Raw genomic sequence first — 6000 nt, forward strand, 5'->3', positions numbered from 1 at the left:
CAATCGCAAAATGCGGCAGGTTAGGAACTTGTGGTTTTGTGAAAAAAAAACACCTGGAGTCATTTCCTCTGGGGGCTGGCTGGAAAGGGATTTTCTGGAACCTGCTGTGAGATCTCCCCTGACGCTTTCTCTCACGCACACATGCCTACATCAAGTAGTTTTGAAGTTTCCTGGTGCAATTTCAGGCTTCTCTCTCTTTCTTTGTGCATCTCATTTTCCTTTCGGAGGCACAGCTCATTAGCATGGAAAGTCCTGGGTTCAACGGCTGGCACCTCCTCTTAAAAGGATCTCTGGGAAGAGGGTCAAGAAGGAGTCTGCAGGAGACCTTGGAGTGCAATTGCCAGCAGTCAGAGCAGACTTTTCCTAAAGCCCTTGTTGTGGGCATCCTTCAGTCTCGGAAGACTATGGTGTCACGCTCTGAATGGTGGTTCTGGAACAGAGTGTCCTCTCCAGTGCGCGAAGCCTGGGTAAAGTAGGTATGGAGGATAGGCTGTTACCCATGCAGCAAATCCCCCCTCTCCACGTCGCTGAAATGGTCCAATGGAAAGGCAGAGGCCAATACGGTTGGTTCCAGCGGCGTCGCAGGAGTTGCCAGAACGTGACTGTGTTCAGCCATGAACTGCCTCAGGGACTCCGGCTCCGGATTTTGCCTCGAGGTTGACTCCTGAAGCCTTTTCCATAACTGGATGTAGCCACAAGGCAGTGGAGGTTTGGGATCAGAGTTTTCCTTCTCTCAGATGAGCTGCCTTCCCAGGCTGATGAGTCCCATCTACCCGGTGGCTGTTTAGTTGCCTCATACGACAAGTACAGCCAAACCGAGGGCCTATTCTTATCCCCAGCCCCCAGGGGAAGTCCTAAAGCCCTATTCACACACTATGATCAAAGTGCATAAATCAATGTGCAGTATGCACACAAGGATGTAGGCATGCATCCCATGATTCCCACATTGTATTCAATGTATTAATCATGTTTTAGAACCTGCTTTTCTCCCAAGCTGGAACACAAGTCAGCTTCCCTTGGATTCTCCAGTGGCCTTCCATCAAAGCACTGATATAAACAGAAATCATCAATGACAAAATGCAGAAGACAAAACACTAGCAACAGAGAGAGAGAGATCTGACATAACTGGGGAAGACCAACTGAAGGAGATGTGTGTTTACCATTCTCTGAAATGACCAGGTCAATCCCCTGCAGAATAGAGTTCCACAGGGAAAAGACCACTGCAGGGAAGGTTTGCTCCTAAATCCCCACAGATGGCACTTCTGATGATGGCAGGATGATGCAGAGGGGTACTTCTGGGAAGATCACAGAGCGTAGGCGGACTCATGTAGAGGAAGGCAATCTGTCAGGTTATGTGGTCCTAAGCTGTTGAAGGCTTCAAAGGTCATAACCTTTATATGTGAGTTGCACCCAGGAGGAAACTCACAAGCAGGGCAGCTGGAATAACAGAGGCAAGGCGTGGTTATAATATCTCACCCCTGTTGAAATATTAGGCAGAGGCAAAATGGACGCCAGGGGGGTCCTGATTCACAGCTCAGCCTCTTCACCACTGTGCTACAGATTGGCTACACTCGTGCCACCATGTGAGTAATCCTTTTATTGACTACTAGAGAATGCCACTCTCCACTTTCTGCACTTGTTGCCAAGTGTCAAGAAAGCAGCAGGGAGAATAAGATGAGATTTTCTGACCTCGGTTCCGTGGGAACTCAGCCATGGCCTGCCCAGCTGCTGGTGCTAAACTAGCTTCAGATAATCTGAATAGGCATAGCAATGAGGGACCCCAAGGCCCTGATGCTCCCATCTGCTGCAAATCCTACTCACCCTTCCAGGATTTTACCTAATATGCATTTTCAAGGCCGAAGGGCCTTTTGAATTTCTTTTGTTGTGTTCAGTACTTCAAGGTAGAACCATGAGTCACGGCAGCCCTTGCAGTGCATCTAGATGTTCCTTTGCCTTCAGAGCAAACAGAATGGCTGCTTCTTCGCTAGTTGCTTGTCAGAAGATGGGGGTGCTAAAGAAGAGACTGACAAGCCGCTCAGTTACCTAGCGATCATCTTTGAACCCACATCTCTTCAGTCCTGCTCTGACACTCTAGTCCAGAGGTGCCTAAACCCTGGCCCTGGGGCCACTTGCGGCCCTCGAGGTCTCTCAGTGCAGCCCTCAGGGAGCCCCCAGTCTCCAATGAGCCTCTGGCCCTCCAGAGATTTGTTGGAGCCCACACTGGCCTGATGCAACTGCTCTCAGTATGAGGGCGACGGTTTGACATCTTGCGTGAGCTGTAGGATGAGGGCTCCCTCCACTGCTTGCTGTTTTGCATCTGTGATGCAGCAGTGGCAGTGAAGGAAAGGCCGGCCTTGCTTTGTACAAGGCCTTTTATAGGCCTTGATCTATTGCAAGAACTTCATTCATTCATACAAGTTCATCTTTAATATATTCATTTATGTAAATTTATTCAAATTTTAAATGTAAATTAATTCTTTTTTCCCCCCTGGCCCCCAACACAGTGTCAGAGAGATAATGTGGCCCTCCTGCCAAAAACGTTGGACACCCCTGCTCTAGTCACTAGTCCAGGTGTTCTCAAACTGATGGGTCGCAACCCACCAGCCTGGAAAGCCATGCCTCTGCCCCCTTAAGGGGCGAGGAGGGGCGAGGGCAGCAATGCAATGCCCAGGATTGCGTCACTACCAGGGACAAAGCAGTTACCTGCGGCTAGCGCCAACTTCCAGGGAGTACAAAGAACCCCTCAGAACCCTCTGCAGGACTCTCCAAGCCTCCACAAAGCTAAAAATCGCGATCGGAACCCACTTCTGGTTTCATAATCGAAAACTGTAAGTGGGTTCCGATCCCCTGCAGGGGGGCCTGCTGCGCTCCCCACATCCCTGGAGGCTGGCTCTAGCTGCAGGTAACCCTCTCCCTTTGTCCCTGCCTTTGCCTTTCCCTCGCAAAGACTTACTCTGGTTCTCAGACTCCCTGGAAAAAAAAATGGTTGGCAAACTTCAGTCTCGAAAGACTGTGGTATAAGCCTACAGCACCCGGTATTCCCAGGCGGTCTCCCATCCAAGTACTAACCAGGCCTGACCCTGCTTAGCTTCCGAGATCAGACGAGATCAGGCATGGAAAGACTATGGTATAAGCCTACAGCACCCGGTATTCCCAGGCGGTCTCCCATCCAAGTACTAACCAGGCCTGACCCTGCTTAGCTTCCGAGATCAGACGAGATCAGGCATGGAAAGACTATGGTATAAGCCTACAGCACCCGGTATTCCCAGGCGGTCTCCCATCCAAGTACTAACCAGGCCTGACCCTGCTTAGCTTCCAGGATCATGGTATAAGCCTACAGCACCCAGTATTCCCAGGCGGTCTCCCATCCAAGTACTAACCAGGCCTGACCCTGCTTAGCTTCCAAGATCAGACGAGATCGGGCATGTGCAGGGTAACAGTTGGGACTTTCAACTGTTTCAAAGATTGGGACTTTCAGGGACATTTTTTTAATCAGCGCATTTGCTAATGTTTGACATTTTTACTCATTATATATCATTTCTCAGTCTAAGCACGGCATTGTTTCTTTGTAATTGTCACATATCTCTTTGTTCTGAATCACGTCATACCGATTACAAAAAAGATTCAAGTAAAAATAATTCATTCGTTTAAATTTCATTCATTCATATATAAACCCGATTTTTCTTTTTTCTTTTTTTGCTCCTGCCAGCAAAAATGTGTAAAATATACGATGTGGCCCTCGTACTGAAAAGTTTGGAGACCCCTGTTGTAGGCAAAGACAATAGCAGGTCTTCTTTCTGGACACATCCCCTGGCAGACTCCATCAAGTTTCCCAGACTGGATGTGGGTTAGCCAGATATTTCCTGACCCCAGTCTTTTACCTCTTCCTCATCCTCCTTGGCATCCGTGGATCCCGGCACTGTGGAAACAGAAGCTCTTGTTTCTTAGCTTATGTTCTTTGCTCGGGATTTAGGAGCCTTCCTTGAAGATACCTTACTCATCCTAGGCCACACATGCACACACAAGCTGTGATTTGGGGAGTGGGGGGGGGGCAGGAATTCAGCCAGCAAGACTTTAGGCTGTCTGTGTAGGACTAGTCAGAGTGAAGAAGCCTGGGTGCATTCCCACCCACTCTTTTCCCCCCCAAGCCCCACTCTGGCTGCCTTTCAGTCTTCTCCCTTTCTTTACTGTGGAGTCACCAAGAGAAACTTCCCCTCCCTCTTTGCCTCCTCCATTGAGCTGTATTCTGGCTATGACTCTCTAATCTGTGGAGCTGAAACAGCCTCTGTTGAGGCAAGCCCTGCTCTAAGTTCATCCTGGAACATAATTGCAGCGCATTAGGAAGTTACAAAGCGTCTCCATTAAGAAGTGATGCGGCTGTGATGGATGGCCAAACCACAATGCCCCGGGTGGGTTCCACTGGTGTGCTATTTTTCTCCTGCAAGGAGAAGCCAGTTCAGCCTAGCAGGGCAGCCTCCTTCCATCTACCTATGCGGTCAAAGGGGTGCATTGGCTCATCTCCATTGGAACTCTAGGATTGTTCTTGATGCGCGCCTGGCAAGAATGAATTTTTTGCCATGTCAGGCTGAATGGAAGCCCAAGGAGTCCCGGAGGTGACGAAGCAGTTGGAATATGTAAACACAGCTTGCAGGTGTGTCTGCTGCTTATCTGAAGAGCATTATTCTGAGAATAAGAGACACAGAGGAGCCTTTCCAAGGGGATCCCCCAAAGACATGAAAGCCTCTTGCCAGCCTGGCTGAAGAAGAAAGATGCAAGACTATTGGGTTCTCGGAGGTGGGCATCTCATGGGATGAACATTCAGGTTTACAAAGCTGCCTTCTACTGAATCTGTAACTGTCAGGGCCTGTCAAATGGGGCACTTTCCAGCAATTGCTGGAGTCTTTGCTAGGGATTGAACCTGGAAACCAAGGGTGTTGTCAGAGGTCAGTCAGATTGTGCACCTGCCAAGGGGTCACCTCACCAGGGCAACTCCTGAACACTCCATTTTGCTTGCAAATAAATATTTGCATGGTGCTTTTCAGTGGAACGAGTTCACAGAGCCATTTGCATGAAAAATGAGTTGAGAGGACGGTTCCCTGTCCCAAAAGGCTCTCTTAAAAGATGCACAGAGTCACCAGCAGAACAGTCACTAGGAAAACAGTTTTTGGAGATACTGTAGAGAGGATTTTCCTGCTTCAAGCATGGACTAGATAACCTTGAAAGACCCCCCCCCCCCTACAACTCTACGATTGTATGGAAGGTTGCTGTGTTGGACTGAAGAGGAATGGTTGCTCTCCATTTGGTAAATATTTTGCCCATTTAGCAGGAGCAACAGATAAATAGATTTCCTTAGAGCAGGGGTGAGGTTGAGCAGTCGTCCTCATGCTGAGAGCAGTTGCGTCGGGCCAGCACGGACTCCAACAAGTCTCTGGAGGGCCAGAAGCTCATTGGAGACTGGGTGCTCCCTGAGGGCCTGATTGGGAGCCCCTGAGGGCCGTAAGTGGCCCCCGGGACTGGGTTTGGGCACCCCTGCCTTAGAGTGACATATAATAAAATACTTGAATTGGTATAGCTTCTTTTGTGTGCGCAACGGGCTTCATATGTATTGTCTGAATAGGCCTTCAGGGGGCTTTAAAAAGGGATTAGACAAGTTCAGGGCAGGCATGTCTATCAATGGTTCCTAGGCATGATGGTTACCTCTGGGTTCATCGGCAGACCCCTGAATACCAGTAGCCGGGGCACTGCCAGCTAACCATGAAGTCACCTGATGAGGTTCAAAGCAGAGTGGAGTGGTGGTTTGGGGTGCTATTCACCTTGAGTCTCCTGCTGCATCCCTCCAGCCCACCACAGATGCAAGCTGCATTGATCCACTTCCTGCTCTCATAACTGGTGTACAATCTGTTATCAGACAGTTCAGAATCATAACACTTTAGCATTTATGTGTCACTTTTTGAGTCTGATCTCAGAAGCTAAGCAAGGTCAGGCCTGGTTCAAACTTAG

At 49.1% G+C, this 6000-nt stretch overlaps 1 protein-coding gene and 1 pseudogene across 2 annotated transcripts in view; one reads left to right on the forward strand and one right to left on the reverse strand.

The window, feature by feature from the left end:
* Positions 1-6000, forward strand: part of NTN3 (netrin 3) — a 136989-nt gene that overhangs the window by 76012 nt on the left and 54977 nt on the right. The gene's annotated exons all lie outside the window — the stretch shown is intronic.
* On the reverse strand, positions 3332-3445 carry LOC136634062 (5S ribosomal RNA; annotated as a pseudogene).

The sequence above is a fragment of the Tiliqua scincoides genome, chromosome 13, assembly GCF_035046505.1.
Source record: "Tiliqua scincoides isolate rTilSci1 chromosome 13, rTilSci1.hap2, whole genome shotgun sequence".
Classification (NCBI taxonomy): domain Eukaryota; kingdom Metazoa; phylum Chordata; class Lepidosauria; order Squamata; family Scincidae; genus Tiliqua; species Tiliqua scincoides.